This window comes from Manis javanica, chromosome 3, assembly GCF_040802235.1.
Source record: "Manis javanica isolate MJ-LG chromosome 3, MJ_LKY, whole genome shotgun sequence".
NCBI classification, from domain to species: Eukaryota; Metazoa; Chordata; class Mammalia; order Pholidota; family Manidae; genus Manis; species Manis javanica.
The window spans coordinates 93,581,280-93,602,339 of record NC_133158.1 but is presented as its reverse complement, the minus strand read 5'-3'; the positions used below and the strand labels follow the sequence as shown (position 1 = coordinate 93,602,339).

The 21,060-nt window shown below is 34.6% G+C and overlaps 1 long non-coding RNA gene across 2 annotated transcripts in view; it reads left to right on the top strand.

The window, feature by feature from the left end:
* The first annotated feature begins 19,476 nt into the window (after window positions 1–19,476).
* The window catches only part of LOC108394674 (uncharacterized), a 50,332-nt gene continuing 48,748 nt past the window's right edge, over window positions 19,477–21,060 (top strand). For both annotated transcript variants that reach the window (XR_001852486.3, XR_001852487.3), the window contains exon 1: window positions 19,477–19,577. This is a non-coding gene — a long non-coding RNA (uncharacterized lncRNA). The remainder of the gene's footprint in view (window positions 19,578–21,060) is intronic.

Below are 21,060 nucleotides of genomic sequence, written 5' to 3'. Positions count from 1 at the left end.
GAATAAGAAGGGAGAGAAGAAACGAATCTCCAGACAATGTATATAACAGCTCAATAAGCGAGCTAAGTTAGGCAGTAAGATACTAAAGAAGCTAACCTTGAACCTTTGGTAACCACGAATCTAAAGCCTGCAATGTCAATAAGTACATATCTCTCAATAGTCACCCTAAATGTAAATGGACTTAATGCACCAATCAAAAGACACAGAGTAATAGAATGGATAAAAAAAGCAAGACCTATCTATATGCTGCTTACAAGAAACTCACCTCAAACCCAAAGACAAGCAGAGACTAAAAGTCAAAGGATGGAAAAACATATTTCAGGCAAACAACAATGAGAAGAAAGCAGGGGTTGCAGTACTAATATCAGACAAAATAGACTTCAAAACTAAGAAAGTAACAAGAGATAAAGAAGGACACTACATAATGATAAAGGGCTCAGTCCAACAAGAGGATATAACCATTCTAAATATATATACACCCAACACAGGGGTACCAGCATTTGTGAAACAAATACTAACATAAGTAAAGAAGGAAATAGACTGCAATGCATTCATTTTAGGAGACTTCAACACACCACTCACTCCAAAGGATAGATCCACTGGGCAGAAAATAAGTAAGGACACACAGGCACTGAACAACACACTAGAACAGATGGACCTAATAGACATCTATAGAACTCTACATCCAAAAGCAACAGTATATACATTCTTCTCAAGTGCACATGGAACATTCTCCAGAATAGACCACATAATAGCTCATAAAAAGAGCCTCAGTAAATTCCAAAATATTGAAATTCTACCAACCAATTTTTCAGACCACAAAGGTATAAAACTAGAAATAAATTCTACAAAGAAAACAAAAAGGCTCACAAACACATGGAGGCTTAACAACATGCTTCTAAATGATCAATGGATCAATGAACAAATCAAAATAGAGATCAAGGAATATATAGAAACAAATGACAACAACAACACAAAGCCCTAACTTCTGTGGGATGCAGTGAAAGCAGTCTTAAGAGGAAAGTATATAGCGATCCAGGCACACCTGAAGAAGGAAGAACAATCCCAAAAGAATAGTCTAACATCACAACTATCGAAACTGGGAAAAGAAGAACAAATGAGGCCTGAAGTCAGCAGAAGGATAATAAAGATCAGAGAAGAATAAACAAAATTGAGAAGAATAAAACAATAGCAAAAATCAACAAAACCAAGAGCTGGTTCTTTGAGAAAATAAACAAAATAGATAAGCCTCTAGCCAAACTTATTAAGAGAAAAAGAGAATCAACACAAATCAACATAATCAGAAATGAGAATGGAAAAATCACGACAGGCCCCACAGAAATACGAAGAATTATTAAAGACTACTATGAAAACCTATATGCCAACAAGCTGGAAAACCGAGAATGGACAACTTCCTAGAAAAATACAGCCTCCCAAGCCTGACCAAAGAAGAAACACAAAAGTTAAACAAACCATTTATGAGCAAAGAAATTGAAATGGTAATGAAAAAACTACCCAAACACCGGGGCCAGACGGATTTACCTTGGAATTTTATCAGACACACAGAGAAGACATAATACCCATTCTCCTTAAAGTGTTCCAAAAAATAGAAGAGGAGGGAATACTCCCAAACTCATTCTATGAAGCCAACATCACCCTAATACCAAAACCAGGCAAAGACCCCACCAAAAAAGAAAATTACAGACCAATATCCCTGATGAATGTAAATGAAAAAGTACTCAATAAAATATTAGCAAACAGAATTCAACAGTATATCAAAAGGATCATACACCATGACTAAGTGGGATTCATCCCAGTGATGCAAGGATGGTACAACATTCGAAAATCCATCAACATCATCCACCACATCAACAAAAAGAAAGACAAAAACCACATGATCATCTCCATAGATGCTGAAAAAGCACTTGACAAAATTCAACATCCATTCATGATAAAAACTCAGCAAAATGGGAATAGAGGGCAAGAACTTCAACATAATAAAGGCCATATATGATAAACCCACAGCCAGCATTACACTGAACAGCGAGAAGCTGAAAGCATTTCCTCTGAGATCGGGAACCAGACAGGGATGCCCACTCTCCCCACTGTTATTTACCATAGTACTGCAGTTCCTAGCCACAGCAATCATACAAAACAAAGAAATACAAGGAATCCAGATTGGTAAAGACGAAGTTAAACTGTCACTATTTGCAGATGATATGATACTGTACATAAAAATACCCTAAAGACTCCACTCCAAAACTACTAGAACTGATATCAGAATACAGCAAAGTTGCAGGATACAAAATTAACACACAGAAATCTGTCGCTTTCCTATACACTAACAATGAACCAATAGAAAGAGAAATCAGGAAAACAATTCCATTCACAATTGCATCAAAAAGAATAAAATACCTAGGAATAAACCTAACCAAAGAAGTGAAAGACCTATACCCTGAAAACTACAAGTCACTCTTAAGAGAAATTAAAGGGGACACTAACCAATGGAAACTCATCCCATGCTCATGGCTAGGAAGAATTAATATTGTCAAAATGGCCATCCTGCCCAAAGCAATATACAGATTTGATGCAATCCCTATCAAATTACCAGCAACATTCTTCAATGAATTGGAACAAATAATTCAAAAATTCATATGGAAACACCAAAGACCCCGAATAGCCAAAGCAATCCTGGGAAAGAAGAATAACGTAGGGGGGATCTCACTCCCCAACTTCAAGCTCTACTACAAAGTCATAGTAACCAAGACAATTTGGTACTGGCACAAGAACAGAGTCACAGACCAGTGGAACAGATTAGAGACTCCAGAAATTAACCCAAACATATATGTTCAATTAATATTTGATAAAGGAACCGTGGACATGCAATGGCAAAATGACAGTCTCTTCAACAGATGGTGCTGGCAAAACTGGGCAGCTACGTGTAGGAGAATGAAACTGGACCATTGTCTAACCCCATATACAAAGGTAAACTCAAAGTGGATCAAAGACCTGAATGTAAGTCATGAAACCATTAAACTCTTGGAAAAAAACATAGGCAAAAAAACCTCTTAGACATAAACATGAGTGACCTCTTCTTGAACATATCTCCCCGGGCAAGGAAAACAACAGCAAAAATGAGCAAGTGGGACTACATTAAGCTGAAAAGCTTCTGTACAGTGAAAGTCACCATCAATAGAACAAAAAGGAACCCTACAGTATGGGAGAATATATTTGAAAATGACACATCCGATAAAGGCTTGACATCCAGAATATATAAAGAGCTCACATGCCTCAACAAACAAAAAACAAATAACCCAATTAAAAAATGGGCAGAGGAACTGAACAGACAGTTCTCTAAAAAAGAAATACAGATGGCCAACAGACACATGAAAAGATGCTCCACATCGCTAATTATCAGAGAAATGCAAAGTAAAACTACAATGAGATATTACCTCACACCAGTAAGGATAGCTGCCATCCAAAAGACAAACAACAACAAATGTTGGCGAGGCTGTGGAGAAAGGGGAACCCTCCTACACTGCTGGTGGGAATGTAAATTATTGTTCAACCATTGTGGAAAGCAGTATGGAGGTTCATCAAAATGCTCAAAACAGACCTACCATTTGACCCAGGAATTCCACTCCTAGGAATTTACCCTAAGAACACAGCAATCAAGTTTGAGAAGGACAGATGGACCCCTATGTTTATCGCAGCGCTATTTACAATAGCCAAGAATTGGAAGCAACCTAAATGTCCATCGGTAGATGAATGGATAAAGAAGATGTGGTACATATACACAATGGAATACTACTCAGCCATAAGAAGAGGAAAAATCCTACCATTTGCAGCAACATGGATGGAGCTGGAGAGTATTATGCTCAGTGAAATAAGCCAAGCGGAGAAAGAGAAATACCAAATCATTTCACTCATCTGAGGAATATAAGAACAAAGGAAAAACTGAAGAAACAAAACAGCAGCGGAATTACAGAACCCAAAAATGGACTAACAGGTACCAAAGGGAAAGGAACTGGGGAGGATGGGTGGGCAAGGGGGTATAAGGGAGGGGAAGAAGAAGGGGGGTATTAAGATTAGCATGCATAGGGGGGAGGTAGAAAGGGGAGGGAGGGCTGTACAACCAGAGAGGACAAGTAGTGATTCTACATTTTGATATGCTGATGGACAGTGACCGTAATGTGGTTTTTAGGGGGGACCTGATATAGGGGAGAGCATAGTAAACATAGTATTCTTCATGTAAGTGTAGATTAAAGATAAAAAAAAATCAGTTTCTGTGTGCTGACCTCCAATGAGTTCTACACAGAGGGCATGTCAAAGTGTGGGCAAAGGTTCTGTTTGTTTCAATGCAGAAGATCAAGGCCTAGCTTGGCTACCCAGAAAATGAACTAAGATACGATATGAGGTGGAGCTTTTGGCATCAGCACTCTCTGGAGGACTTGTGCTAGGGGATGATCATCAAAAAGCTTCCACAGGGATCCGGGCGATGCTGCGGTTTTGGCTGCGTCCATCCCACTGTTTCCTGGACTTCCCATTGGAATGAGGAGGGAGATGTCTAGGCTGGCATGTGCATACAGTGAGACAACGAATTTGACCGGATCTGTACTGTTGGAGCTCAATCAGGAGTTGGGAGGGGTGCAAGTTGTAGCGCTCCAAAATCTTGTGACTATAGACTATCTACGGTTAAAAGAACATATGGGATGTGAACAGATCCCAGAAATGGGTTGCTTTAATTTGTCTGACTTCTCTCAGACTGTTCAAGTACAGTTGGACAATATCCATCATATCATAGACTAATTTTCACAAATGCCTAGGGTGCCTAAATGGTTTTCTTGGCTTCACTGGAGATGGCTGGTAATTATAGATTTGCTTTGTTTATGTCACCATATTCCTATTATGTTAATATGTGTGCGCAAGTTAGTTAGTAGTTTAAAACCTATACATACTTAAGGTACTCCACAAGAAGATATGTCAAAGCAATAATCAATCCTCCCATGTTTTCTTCCATATGCTACCTCTATATCTTTTCTTCTTCCTTCCTAATTACAACCCTTAAATAGAATTCGTGCCTCATATCGAATTTACCAAGCATCATAATTCCTCCAGGTGGTAATGATACCTCGAGACAAGTGCTGCACATAGAAGCCACAGGGCATCAATCTGCAAAGAAGTAAAAAGCTAACCTTTTCAAACAATATGGCTTCTCTCTCACTTACCAACTTTACATTTCCCTGTATGGCCCGGAAGATGACTGGTTAGCCAGAGACGGGTAAGATTCCTCAAGGGAGGAACAACCTAAGACAGGAACAGTCGCAGGGGGGCCGTCAGGTGAGAAATTGGGGAACAACAGTGGTGAAGCTTAGAACCTCACCCCCCCCCGCCCCGTGTTGAGAGAAAGCTTCTGCATCCATGGATGTTTTATTGCCGTTGTCTAGCTCAGATTAGCACATAGTCTACAGGCACACACCTGATCATCTACAATTGCTCTCTTACAACACTAAACTATGTTTTCTACCTTTATCTTGCATCTACCTACCACTTTAGCAGTTTATTAAAAATAAAAATAATAATAATAATAAAGGGAGAAATGTGGGATTCACATATCAATCAAGTATAAAAATCAAACGAATATTCATATTTGACCTGATTGTTTATAGTTCATAATGCGTGATGAAAATAGAAAGTTTCTGTGATGAATGTCCTTGTACTGTTCACCATCTAAGAACTTATTCACTATGTAAGAATTCGTTCACCATGTAAGAACTTGTTCATTATGCTTCAGAATATTGGAGACTGAAGAGAACTAGGCTTGAGATGGATTAATGACTGCATTGAGCATTGACCCCCCTATACAGAATTTTATTGTTGTTAACAACCATTTGGTCAATAAATATGAGAGATGCCCTCTCAAAAAAAAAAAAGAATATACAGTGATTTAACACGTCCTACAAGCACAGTAATAATGAACTTGGATGTAATGCAATGTTATCCTAGATGTCTATGCTTGGAAGCTTTCGTTCAGATACTTTGCTTTCCTTATACTGCCACAACCACTTAAGGCTGATTAAAATGTCATTTTTAAAGAGTCCATAAAATTTCCTTTATTAAACTTGGAATGGACTGCTTTTGAAAAAAAAAAAAAGAAATACTTCTATGTGCATCTTCTTATCTCATTTAATAATTATCCCCAAGAAGAAAGAAATTAAAATGCATGCATATGATTACATGCAGAGGTATTGTCAGAAGATTATGTGAATTGTATAGTATCCCTATCTAAAATGTTTGAAATTGCCAGTTACTTCTCTAAAAGAGAAGTGAAAAATATTCTAAAGTAATTAGAAAGAAAAACCAAAATATTATCAAGCAACTGGGAAAAAATGTCCAAAATTAAAAAGGATTAGTATAAGTATATACAAAATAAAAGGTAAACAAAAACTTTTCCAGTTACAAAAAGATATTTGTTAACTATATTAGTGTTCTCCAGAGAAACAGAACCAAAATATTTATATATGTATATGTGTATATGTGAAAGAGAGAGAGAGAATGAGAGGGAGAGGGGGAGACAGAGATAGAGAGGAAGAGAGAGGGTGATTTAGCATAAGGAATTGGCTCTTGCAATAATTATGGAGGTTGACCTCCATTATTGGTTGGCAAGCTGGGGGCCCAGGGGAACTTAGTGGGTTAGTTTCAGTCTGAAGGCCAGCAAACTTGCAAGCCAGAAATAGCTGATATTTCCAATCAAGTCCAAAGGCAGAAAAGGACCAGCGCCCCAGCTCAAGGCAATCAGGCAGGAGGAGTTCCCTCTTACTTGGGTGAGGATTGGCCTTTTTTTTTAATCAGGCTTTCAGTTGGTTGGATGAGGATGACCCACATTAGGGAGAGCAATCTGATTTACTTAGTCTAGTGTTTTAAATGTTCAACTCATTTAATAATACCCTCTGAGACACACCTAGAATAATGTTTTAGCAAATATCTGGGCACCCTGTGGCCAGGTCATGTTGGTACATAAAATTAACCATCCTATCAACTATCTAAAATTTGTCATATCAATATCATTTGCTATTTGCTTCCTAACTGTACTTCTCATGCTTTAAACCTTAATTTTTTAGGTTTTGTGGTATACATTTTTAAACCTTCAATGCATACTTCAGAATTCTTATAACTAACATTTATGGCAACATTTAATCATATTTATTGTACTCGTACTATTTGCTAATGCTATATTAAGTATGTTTCCATTTTATAATCTGATATAACCCAAGTAACTTGGGTGACAAATTACCTAGATCAATTTCTATCTTCCTAACACAGAAACAACCTAGAAACTTGATTGTTCTTTTGTACACAGTATTCAGGATATAATGGAACATTACTAAATATGAAAAGAAGGCCAACTATATGATAACCAAAGGAAAAATTTTAAAAGGCTTTTGTTATCTTGTTTGAGACAAATTCTTGATAATCAGGAATCTTTGATTACTCACCTGCTGAGGATGTAAAAACTTAATCCTCCAATTGAATTTTTTGTAATAAGTCTGCCCTAGTATCCAAATTACAGAAAGTGAATTCTTGGTCCTAGACATCCAGTTAGGTGTTGGTTCTCATCCTTAACTACACATTAGAATCACGTTGGAGAATTGTTTTGCTTGTTATTTTTGTTGTTTTTAATGCTGATATTGAGTGACATCCCCAGATATTCTGATCTAACAGATTTTGTTTGATGTATGGGCATAGAGATTTTTTAAAGCTCTCCAGGTATTTCTAATGCAGAGCCAAGGTTAAGAAACACTGAGCCAGAATGATAATTTCATAAAATACTAAATGAGAGAAGAGAAACTCCAGTTTTCCAAAAACTGTAGTAATGACTTTTTCTAAGCTTGGATCATCAGATCTTTAAATTAATTCACAATTCTGAAAAAGCACTTGCACTTTTCTGAATTACAGGCACATGTTTCTGCTTTTTACAGCAATGAAGGGAATAGACCAAATTAACAATATACTGTCAGATTACATTTACCTCCATGTTATGCAAGGATCATTTCCATCCATGCTTTAGTCAAAATCTTTCCCTAAGAAACCCAGACCAGATTTCTGTAAATATCTGTTCATTCATTTTGCAAACTTTTTCTGATATATATGATCCCAGGTTTATTAAGACATACTTAAGCCTGCAAAACCATTGGTTGAATGGTGTAACTCTGAGGGGAAAGTATGTTCCCAGCCTGGGGCAAATGACCTTTGAAGCCGAAATCAGTCAAAGGGAGAAATGAGTGTGAGAAACCTGTTTATTGTTTACAAGCAGTTGTCTACTTCTGCTCATCCATGTCTTTTGCAACCCCGCTGCGAAAAGACCCTAAAAATACCTCTTCAGTCCAGGTGCCCACTCGCTCTTCACCTCACACTTGTAATCATCTATTGATAAAGAGATGGTCTACTTCTCTCCAAGCCTTAGAAACACCTATTGACAGGGAGATGCACTAAGGCCAGGTGAGAGATTCTGGACATACTGCAATTTTACCCACAAATGGTTAAAATTAGAATAACTTTTCCTTTGAATTCATGCTTATTTAAGAAAGTCTTCTATACATCATCATCAAGATAGCCACATATGGGACACATTTATGCTTGAGATTTCTACAAGCATCTTCCTTTTTAAAAATCCCCCTAAATTCAAAAGCAATTGTCCTAAGGTATAAGGATATCATGGCACTGTGCCCATTTTTATAGAAAGGGTTTTCAGTAACACTCTAGCCAATACAGATTTGTGTTACATATTCATATTAGTCAGTGTTGAAAAATAATCAATATGTGTGTGTGTGTGTGTGTGTGTGTGTGTGTGTGTGTGTGTGTGTGTGTGTGTGTGCATTGACAGAGGTACAGAGAAAGGGAGAGAAATTTTATAAAATTGGTTCCAATGATTGTGGAGGCTGTGATCAGGAAGCTGGGATCACAAAGGCCTGGATTGCAGAGGCTGGCAAGTCCAAAATTTGCAGAATTTGCAAAACAGTCTGGCTATGCAGAGGAGTCAGTGTTGCAGATCAAGTTTGAAGACAGTATGCTGGCAGGATTGCCTCTTCCTTGAAAAACACCAGTTTTTTTTTTTCCTTTAAGGCTGTCAACTAATTGGATAAGCTCCACTTACATTATGGAGGATGGTCTGCTTCTCAGAATATGCTAATTTAAATGTAATCTCATCTAAAAATTACTTCAGAGCTATATCTAGACTAGTGTTTGACAAATATCTGGGTACTATGTCCTACCCAAGTTTACTCATAAAATTAACCATCATACTAGAAAAGTGAGGTTTGAATTAATATTTTTTTCTTTTTAGCATCTTGACCAAATCTTAGGTTCATTCATTTCAAAATACAAACAATAGAGAGATCCTGTTGTAAAAATGAGGTTTTGGTAGTGAATCCTCTTAGCCTCAGCCTCTGTCCTTGGAGTCAATGGTTAGTTGTATTATTGTTGCTGCGTTGTTATGATTATTGACTTGAATAATTCTTTGCTATGTTTTTCTGGTATAAGCACAGACTTTTAGGTGACATAATTAACAGTTTCACATAGCTTTACATTCTGAATGTTTGAGCCTCATAAATATAATTAATAAAACAATTCTAATCAAATATCTGGTGAACTCTTATGAGCTCCAAGACAGTCTTCAAAAATTGGGAGAAAAGCAAACAAAAGTTAATCATTGTAATTGTTACAAGCCTGCAGTGAATATAAAATTAAAAGGTGCTTATAAAACACTTGGAGCAGTACATGGAAGAAAATAAGCTTACAATAAATGATATTGTAATTTTGATTACTACTTTGTCTTTCTGTTTGTAGATCAGACAAGTAATAGAATAAGGATGAGAATAATATAATTCTGTACAAAGGGCTGTCTTTATTCAAACCCATGCCCTCACCCATTGTTTAAAATACTTTTATGCCTTCCAAGTACTTAAAGGGAGAACCTGCTTAAATGTTGCTTCAAAATGTTAAAAACAAATCAACCACCACCATAAGTCAATATCCCTTTTAGGATAAAGAACTCATCTTTGAAATATGTGTACCCATTTCAATGTGTATTCTGCAAATATTTCTTGTCATAATAGAATCTGATTCATAATAATATAGCCACATATGGGTCTAGCTGTCAGCAATGTGCTATGAGGCGGAGGGGGATCTACTTAGGGAGAAGTTGGTTAAAGAGCTCTTTAGGCTGACCTTTCCTGGTAAGTTGATGATGTTCTCATTAGCAGCAACCCTGCTGGTTACCCTCAATAAAAGATAACATCCTGCTGTTAACGCAATTTCCATTTTTGTGATTTAATAGTACAATTACGTTAAAGATACTTTTCTAAATGGATTAGGGTTTAAGCAGAGATAAAAATGTTTTTTAGAAATTTTCATTGTTTCCCCCAAAACCAAGCAATATTTCTCAGAATGTGTAATTATATAGGATAAATCTGACAATAAGGTCACCAATATTCAAGTGATATTTTTAATATGCTTCTTACTAAAGAGAACAATTGTTGCTAAACTCTTTACAACACAATTTTAGTAGCTTTTATCTTTGTAGTAGAGTTAACATTATTTCCCACAGAAACACCAATTTCATTTCTTCTTACTGTAAAAATATTACATCTGTTTTTTGAGACACAGGTAATTCTTTTTGTAATTGAATTAAATGAATATGCTGTATGAGTTTGGCTATTAGATTTATTTTTTGAAAGGAAGCAGTCCATCATTGTGGGAAGAGAAAGACTGAAATCTGGCAGACCCATGGTTAAATTTTGGCTTCACGAGTTATTAGATATGTGACCTTGAACAAGTTATATTCACCTTGGAACAATATTAGTTACTTAATTCACTAACCAGTGTTAGAAGTAAAAATAAGGCAGGAATCTTGCCCTCCAATGGAAAATTAGGTAATAAATGTAAAGCACATAGCTCATGTTAACTGTTGTCAAAGCATAGGCTCTTTAACTTAGGACCTCTAGTAGTTCAATGAAAGAGAACACTAAGGAAGGGGTTTCTTTTACTGTTGAATCTATTATGTTGACTTGTGGAATACTTAAATAATCTATTAATTATGATATGTGATTTTTTTCCTGTGGCAAGGATTTAAGTTTATTTCTTTTAAAGTATGATTCAACTCAAAGTCTATAGAGTACTATCAGGATACTCCTTAATTGTTCTGGCCAATTTGTTTATGAAAAAAAGACAAGAAAATATGAAAGGAAAAAGAAAAAAGAGATAAATATTGAAACCATACGGAAGAGCATTGGGGTCACCTGAACTAAGTAAAATAAAGAGGAAGCATCATTAGCTGCTTCCCACCACACACCCACTGTTCCACAAATATGAGAACCTGGAGAAATGACAGAACTTGCAGTTTAGTTAGGGAATGGCTATACTCAAAGGAAGGAATGGAGCATCAAGCAATAGATTCTGCAGCAGGGACTCAGTTAAAAGATTTTAACTGGTAAAGTACTTGGAATTTGGGGAGAAACAAATACTTTAATGACCCAATATGAGATGCTTCACATTTCCCAAGAAAAACAGGGGGCCAGAGTTAGATATCCAGAAGCCCTTCATTACCAATTAGAGACAAAAAATAGGATAAAGCTGGAAACGTATTTTTATGTGGTGCAACAATCTAGTTCTGTGTAACTATTATATGATGTATTATTATTATGTGTTAGAAACAGTAAAGGTTTGCTCTTTACAAAGTAACACACATAAATAAATAGATAAATAGTTTTTATTTATATACATTTTATTGGTGGTCTATTTCATGCAATGTACATTTATTATGACCTAGTTGGCAGTTGAAGTTTGAAGAAGTGGTTTTGATGTGAGTTCAGAGTATGTATTTGCACACAGAAAATTTATGCCTTTTTTGGTTATGAAAGTACCTTTTTCAAGGAAAAAAACTTAGCACTCTATGCCCTTTAAATTATTTAAAAAGTTAAATCATTTTAAACAAAACAATTGTAAGAATATAGTTACATTTAAAGATAAAACAAAGAGGGGAAATAAAGTTTTTAAAAATATAATTTTTATTGGTTGCCCATTACAGGCAAAATACTTTCCTGGGTGCTGTATTGACATATGACAGAATGTATAGAGAAAATAGACAAGAGCAGAAGACAAGAGTCAAAATGTAAGAAAATATCACTGGTGTTTTTGGAATACATTAATGGTGCTTACCAATAGCCAGTTCTCTTCTTGAGAATAAAAGACACTATAATTCCATGTTTAGTTCCAGTTAAGCAGAATTTTATGACTAGTTCCAGTAGTGAAATGTGAATAGAAGCAAAGTATGCTTTTTCCAGTTAAAGCAAGGTAAAACTCATCTGGAATTTTCTGTTCTCTCTCTCCCCATTTCTCTCTCTTTTTCTCCCTCCCTCTTCCCCTCCTTCTCTCTTTCTCTGTATCTCCCCAGTGATTACAAAAGCCCTAATGTTGTTTGTTACTGCATCAAAACTTAATCTGTACTGACTGTTATACTATTAATTATAATTTCTAATATATGATAAGATGTAGGTGCAGGAAAATAAGGAATAGAAGTCAAAGTCTGGCAGGAATCTTGCCCCCCTAAAGATAAAGATAATAGAACTGACAAATGTAACAGATTCTAGGGGAACATAAGAAAATGTCACATGGAGTACATTAATTACACACCTTATTCAAGTTTTGAATCAGTATTAATCTTTCCAAAAGGAATTAGTTTTTCTGATGTATGAGTTCAGAGATAAGAACCCTGAAGCCAGAAGAAGCAGAAGAGCAAAATAAAAGTTACATAGATTATTTACTATATTATTTACTGTATTTTTAAGTAAATAATAATATTTACTAAATTAAGTAAATAACACTATTATTTACTATATTATTTAAGTAAATTATTTACTATTTCCTACCTAGGAAGAATCATTATTAAAACATCTATAATTATAAAATATTTAATCCCACATGTCTATAAATTATATCATATTTCACCTTTGCTGCGAGTGAAATACCCAGTTTTAGAGGAGAGAATTCCTATTACATGTGTTGGCTCAGCCACTTCTCTCCATGCATGTCTTATTTTACCATACTGCCTTGGATTGTTTTACGTTTGGTTTGGCTACTAAATTTCTAGTTCATGAGCACCATATCATTTGTTTTTAAGGACCTGTCATTTGTGTGTCATGAATTTCTTTCACCACCTGAATAGTGCATAATTTTAACTCCCAGTGTTTGGACTACACATTTATGTTATAAACAATTGATACTTATCTTACATTCTTTTAAACGGTTTTAATCTTGTAAAATGTGCACATACACGCACACACACACACACACACACAAACACACACACACACACACAGTTAAATTACATTTTCCCAAGTTCATGGATTTTGCTCTTGTTCCTTTGAAGGGTACTGACTCCAACATAGTGATGTGGATATTACAACTGAAAACACCAAATTAACATGTGATAGATATATAGAGAAAACAGACAAGAGCAGAAGATAAGCAACAGAACATGAGTGAATCCACGAATTTTAGCATCAACTGGAAATAAGAGTTGACTGTAAGGCTTGTCTTTCAAGTCCAATGTAAATAAGTAATAATAAAAGTTGCAATTTATTATGTAGATTAGAATAGTATCTAACATTTTTAAAGAAAGTTAGAAAACTTGGAAATACATTCCTGTTTTTGCCATAGAGGATCAACTCATACTTGAACCTCCAGCTAGCTGTTATATTTCTTAAATGTTTTTCCAATACAACATTTGGGAGGAAAAAGGAAACATTATAACAAAAAAGGATGCACTCTGTTGAGACATCAATACGTAAATTCTGCACATTGACCATTTCTCTTCTCTTTGCCCCTGGTGCCTAAAGAGATACAGTTATATGTTAAGCCAGTGATCTCAGATTTTTATGTACCATTACAAATCTCTTAATTGATCTTTATGTGGAGGTATTTGTCATAATTTAATGTATTTAGATATACACTTTTCTAAATTTTCTAAATTATGAGAAGAACATAAAAAACAACTTCAGGACTTTTACTTTGTTGATTTAACAGAATCTCATTATTAAAATTATGAAGACTGAAGTTATTGGCAAAGAAATGAATTCGGATGTATTTCTATTAAAAATATATTTGGAGGTTCTGAAAAATTTCAAACATCCTAACCACAGATGATTTTCATTCTTATAATTTAGCATAAAATGTGCATACAGTGTGAGAACACTGCTATGATATCTGCAATGACATTTTTCTTATGAAGCACAACTTTATTTAAATACCTATTTGATGCATTGAAGACACAGTGATCTAGTGTTGAGAGAAACCAGAGCCATAGAATAACAAAGTAACCTCAGGACAGGGAGAGCAGGATGATGGATTAAAGAGGGTACCATGAGGAACAGCACGAGAGGAAAGGGCTGACGCAGCAGGCAGTCTGGGCCCAATGCTCCATTTGGCCCCACACAAGATGTGGAATCAATACCAAAATTTTCCTTTTTTTTAATGATAAAAAAAGGGGTAGAATTGTTTAAAGGAATCCAAAAATTTAAGAATAAGTACTATTTTTATGTGGGATTGTTTTTTAAGGCTGGTTGAGCAAATTAAATTCTACAGGAAAAGTAAAAATTCAGTCTCTTTTTTTAGATTCAAAGTAAATGGAAATAGCATACTGGATAAGAAACACAAAAATACCTTTTAAACCTTTGTATTCACCAGGCTACTAAATCCACACAATAACCCTAATGTGTGGTGAATGAATTATGCCAGAATATGGCCCTTCTCAGAGAGTAGTTTTTAATTGTTCAATGCCCTTTGTCTCAATGGAATTGATTTGCATTTAAATGGGCAGTCCTTCAAGTGATTATCCCCTTACACTTTTTTATTAATATAAAAGCACTGAGTACTATTTGAGTGCATGCAGAAATTATAGCATGCTCTGATAAACTGTAGAAATGTTAAGAGAATTAAGTTTATCTATACTTTAAAACTATTTTCTCTACCATTTATTAAATTAATTGTTGTAGAAGAAATGCACACTCCATTTCAATTTAAACAATACCTGAATTACTATTTTTAGCAAAAATACCCATCTTGACTGGATAGAATAATTGTGCATGTGCCAATAACTAACATAAACTAATCTACAACTATGACCAAAACTAATACCAAAATATTTTGTTTTGTATATGCTAACTTTTAAAAACCACTCAATATCAAATTTTTAGGACTGTAGGAAATACATGCACTGAATATGAACATTAGTCTATAAATCCATGTAAAACACTAAAAAGTGTGTCAAATTAAGAGAAAAAAAATAATTTTGAAAGACATGTGCTAGAGAATATTGACGACTATTTAAAATAAAATGAAAAATACAGCTGTGATGAACCTCTCAGATCATCCTAGCATTATTTTTAATGCAAAGGAATGCAACCAAACATTTACTTTGTTAAGCCATTAATATAATTCATTACCAACTATTGAGAATCTCCCAGTCTCTCTAATCTATTTCCTTCCTTTCAATTTTCCTTAGAAGCAGTAATAATACATTTTAGGTAAAAAGGAAAGAAAAAGAAAATTAAAGACTGGTATGCAGGCACATATCTATCCTGATTCTATGGGTGATCAGGAATGAGTGTCCTCTAACAGTTCTTTTTATGTAGCGTGGCATTAAGGTTAGGGTTAACGTGTAGCTGAACTGAGGTATATCTTTTTAATTTCCAGGGATATAGGGAACAATGGCACTTATTGTTGGCCAGGATACCAATCAAACGTAGTAATATTGAGTCATAATATGCTGCTTAAACTACTGAAACCTTCCTCTTCCCCACCCCCAGTGATTCCTTGTACCAGCTTGTCTATATTTTTTATTGAAAATTTATATAATATATTGTTCTACATATGTATCTGGTTTGGACTAAGTGACCAATGGGATATAAAACATTGCAGTGTATCTTTACCTTTCCATAAAGGTAAAGGTCTAAAACTGGGGTATCTTGAATATCTTGGCGTTTTGTGACCCAGAATAAAGTGCATCTTTATATGCAACTGAGAAAGGACTCTGCAAACTGTGCCTGCATGTCCCTGAAATTCTTGATTTTGCCTGTGTATTCTGATCCCCTTCCCAGGAAAACAACCATGACTGTTTAAAATTACATTAACAAATTAAAATATATGGCAATTGCCCTTAGGTCATACAGCAGAAAGAGAAACAGTTACTCAAAAAAATTTTCTAAATCTATTTAAATTTAAATATCTTTAAATATGTTATCTAAAATGCCTACTTTTTAACAACATACTATGAAACATTCATAGAAACAACAAAGTGAATCCCATACAGAGAAAAAATAGGGGCAATAGAAACTCCCTTTGAGAAGAGGCGAAGCATCAATTTAACAGATAAAGACTTAAACTGTCTATTGTAAATATTTTCAAAGAACTAAAGGAAACCATCCTTAAAGAAAGTAAAGAAAGGCATGACAAAGCTTCATCAATTTGAGAATAACTATAAAGATATTAAAGTTCTAAAAAGGAACCAAATAGAAATTATCGAGTTGAGAGGTATAATAATTGAAATGAAAAATGCACTATAGTAGCTCAACAATAGCTTTGATCTGGTAGAAGAAAGAATCAGCAAAACTGATGACAGATTGATAGAAATAATACAACCTTAAGAACAGAGAGGACAGAGAGAATGTGAAAAAATTATCAGAGCCTCAGAGAAATGTTGGACTCCTTTATGCACACCAACATGCCTAAAGGACTATGAGAGGAGAGATGACATAAGAGACAAGTGTTTGAAAAAGTAATGGCCAAAATCTCCAGAATTTTGATGAATAACATTTCTTCTGTACAAGCAAGAAGCTCAACAAACTCCAGGTAGTATAAATGTATAGAGGTCCTGTGGATCCAGCCATAGGATAGTCAAAATATTTAAAGACAGAATCTTGAAAGAAGAGAGAGAAAAACAACTTGTCATATACAATGAAGTCACAATAAGTTTTAAAACTGATTTCTCATCAAAAATACTAGAAGCCAAAAGACATGGTGACATCTTCAATGTGCTGAAAGAGCAAAACAAAACTGTTGCGAGCCGACCTATCATACAAGAAACTAGAGAAAGTTCTTCAGATTGAAAGCACATAATAATAAGTGTTTTCAGTCTGAAACATTTCTAACTGAAAGTTGGTGCTCCAAATAAAGTGCACCAATAAAGATAATTATTTAGGTAAAATGTACATGACATTGCAATTGTGAATTTCTTCTCTTTAATTCTAGTATCTGATTTATAAAGAAATTGTGTGAAACAATAGGCATATTTATATTACTGGGTTTATAATATACAAATGTAATATAGTTTATATTAAGCAGAAAGGATATGAGTGGGAATAGAGCTGTACTGTACAGAGGAAAAGATTTCAGATGACAACTTGAATTCATGGGAACAAAGAGAACCAAAAATTATAAATAAGAAAATCTATATTTAAAAAACTGCATAAATATATGCTGGCTCTCCTTTTCTCTCATTTTTGTTATAAAACAAAATTATACAAATATATTATGCTTGTTTAGTTTTAAACATTCATTGTTGAGTTTTAATATATATGGATGTAATATGTCTAACAATAATAGGCGTAGAATAAAGGGGAAGAGGGAAAAGACATTTATAGGAGCAGTATGTTTATATTTCACTGGAATTGTTAGCATAAGTCTGAAGCAGAGTCTGATAATTAAGGTGGTAATTGTATGCCACAGATCAACCAAAAAAAATAAAAAAATATACTGAAAAAAATAATTAAAGAAACTAAAATCTTACAATTGGAAAACAGATGCTAGTCACAAAAGACTACATATTACATGAATCTGTTAACATGAAATTTACAGTTTAGGCAAATCTATAGGTACATAAAGTAGATTTGTGGTTGCTTAGGACTTATAAAATTGAGCTTGAGGAATATAGAAGACACTGCTAATTTTGGGGGTGATACAAATGTTTCAGAATTTTAATCAGGCTGTACAACTCTAATATACAAAAAACTATTGAGTTGTATACTTTACATGGGTAATTTCATGGTGAGTTATATCTTACTAATGCTATTAAAAAATAAATACAATTTGTGTTTTGTGTTCATAAGTTTTCTATTTTGTATCTTTGATTTTTTAAGATTGACTTCATGAAATGCCAGGACATAAAAAAGATAATTGAAGCTATGCGAAAGAATAACACACAACATAGAAACAAAAGATGACCTCCAATTGTATACTAAGTTATATAGGATTTCAGCAATTTTTAAATGTATTTTACATTTTATAATACTCCGGAATATTGGAGAACACAAATTTTTGACTTAATGTATAATTCTCTAGCAGCTATAGGAGAATGTGTAAGTGTACACCTATTAAAGTCCATTTGACTTGGGTAATAGAATAGAAAACAGAAATCCCAAAATTTCTAGACATTTCTGTTAAGTTCTGCTGTGAAGTAATCTGGAGAAGGGGTTTACTAACTGTTAACAAATGGAGTTCTCACAATCTATATGCAAATAATTTATACATAGAGCTCCTTATGTCTCCTTTTTGGCCAACAAACTTGAATACTATTGAGAGGTCAAGGAGAAATGACTATTTCCAGACAAAGAGAGTTGAGAACAACAGTGCCAAATGCCTTTCACCACTGGGTCAGAGATAAAAAAGTGAGAAGTAATTAAATGCCTGGATGTAATCCCCTTGTGAGACTGCTTTAAGGAGAAAAACAAATAAATGACTTTATATATAAGGCTATTCATCCTAACTAATATAAAGCTCTTAAAATAATCCATCCATCTATATATCAACCTAAAGAGCCATTATTCCTCATGTGGGATTTAAACTGAATTCTACATATGCTTTGAGCCATTATTCCTCATGTGGGATTTAAACTAAATTCTACATATGCTTTGTCATCTGTCAATATACTGTAGTATTAGATACAAATGATTATAGTAAAGGGGATCTTAACAATCATAATACCAACAAATTTAATGTTATATGAATTCAAACCTGTTCATTTTCTCCAGCTAAGAATTTTGTGCAGTTTCTACTGAAAATGGGTTAGACAGTGAGATCCAGTTGAATATTAATTTTTTTTTTTACATTTATGCTTAAGCTAATTAATGGTAATATAAAATGCATGCTGTTCTCTTTCCAGAGTTTTGGTTTTATATTTTGATTTATGAATCAGTAAATTCAGTTAAAAGTAGAAAATATGTGGTGGTAAAAATAAAGGATCCTTTGCTTATGCCTTTATATCACAAGCATGGAGATAACCACCCATTATGTATGGGGAGGGTAGGGAGAGAGAGAGCGAGAAAGCACATGATCGATTTATTTAAAGACTTGGCTCCTGCAGCGTGGAGGCTTGGCAAATCCAAAATCTGGTGGGTGTGGCCGACAGTCTGGGGACTCAGGGAAGAGTTGCAGTGAGTCCAAAGGAAGCCTTCTGGAAAACTAGGAAGAGCATATGCTGCAGATGAGCTCTGAAGTAGTCTGCTGGGGAACCCCTTCTTGCTCAGGTGAGGTCAGCATTTTGTTCTTTTCAGGCCTTCAATTGACTGGATGACTTTCATGCATACTATGGAGGGCAATCTACTTTACTCAAACTCCACCTGTTTATCCAAATTTTATCCAAATTTCATCCAAAAACACCCTCACAGAAACACCCAAAGTAATGTTTGACCAAATATGTGGTCACTGTGGCCCAAACAAGTTAACACATAAAATTAACTATTACAGTGACCAAGGGTTACTTTATTGATGAATCAAGAACAAAAGCAGTAACAGCTGTGGCTTATCAAGTGGCATCACATGTCACCTGAGTGACAGTGCAGAATTGTCTATTGATCTTGTATTTAATTTAGAACTACTCTTAGAAACCATTTATTTCAGAATTTGCAAAGATACTCTTAAGAAAGGAAGCCAAATTCTATATTCAGATTTGCATAATTTTAAGATCACTGCATTGTTCCAGATCACATAATCTAAAGCATTGCTCTCAATAAAACTTGTACTACTGACCATTATAATCTTGTTGCTTTCCATAGTGCTAATTCTTTTTTTTTTCAGTGTATTGTTTTTCTTAGGAGCAGTTGAAAGGGTACCAATTAATTACTATTCTTTTCATCCTAGTTCACAAAGAGTTTTTTAAATTTCTTTTCATAACGTAACGCTAATTTTCCACTTTGGTGAGTGTAGCACAAAACAGATTGGTCCCTTTCAAACAGGTAAGAATTAACTCAATATTGATTCTCCTATTAAAAGATAGGAACACCTTCTTATATACTTCAAATTCTTATATATTACAAACTTTAATTCAAATTTCCCCTAGTAACAAACATTAACAATCTTATATTTCCTATTTACTTTAGGCCACCCTCTCTGTCATGTCAATGATTGTACTAATTTAAATATGCCCAAGTTATTAAGTGCTATGTAATCACAGCTTGACAATAAACAATTAAATATGGTAGCTTAAAGGCCAGTGATTGCCACCAAAGACTGAGTGGAGCTAAATTTCTTGGTGTGGTCACTGTGCACCAGAGCCTAACTCCCTCCCCCACTGACCATGTTGCAGATTCCAAAATTTAGTATTATCCAGATTCAGAAGGGTTACTTGTTCTGTCACACATTCAAGAAATCTAAAATAGTGTTAGTCTGGATATAAAGCTTTCTCATAACCAGCTTGCTTGTGTTCCTACTTCCTGAGGTCAATAGACTTTAGGGACAAAATTTTTCCTCACAATGTTGATTTGTAAACATAGAATCACAGAGTGCTGAGAGACATTTCATACAGATGGTGGTTACCTGCTGATATTTTCATATATAACTCTCTGGTTGTCAGAACATGTATCTTCCAGATTCTGTCTTTCTTCTCTGAGTACATTTAGATGTCAGTACCACATTTTGATCTTTGGTTTCCTTTTTTTGAGAGACTAAAGCTGACTGTATCTGTTCTTTAAAGGTAGTCGTTCTTCATACTGGGCTTAATACAGTTCACTT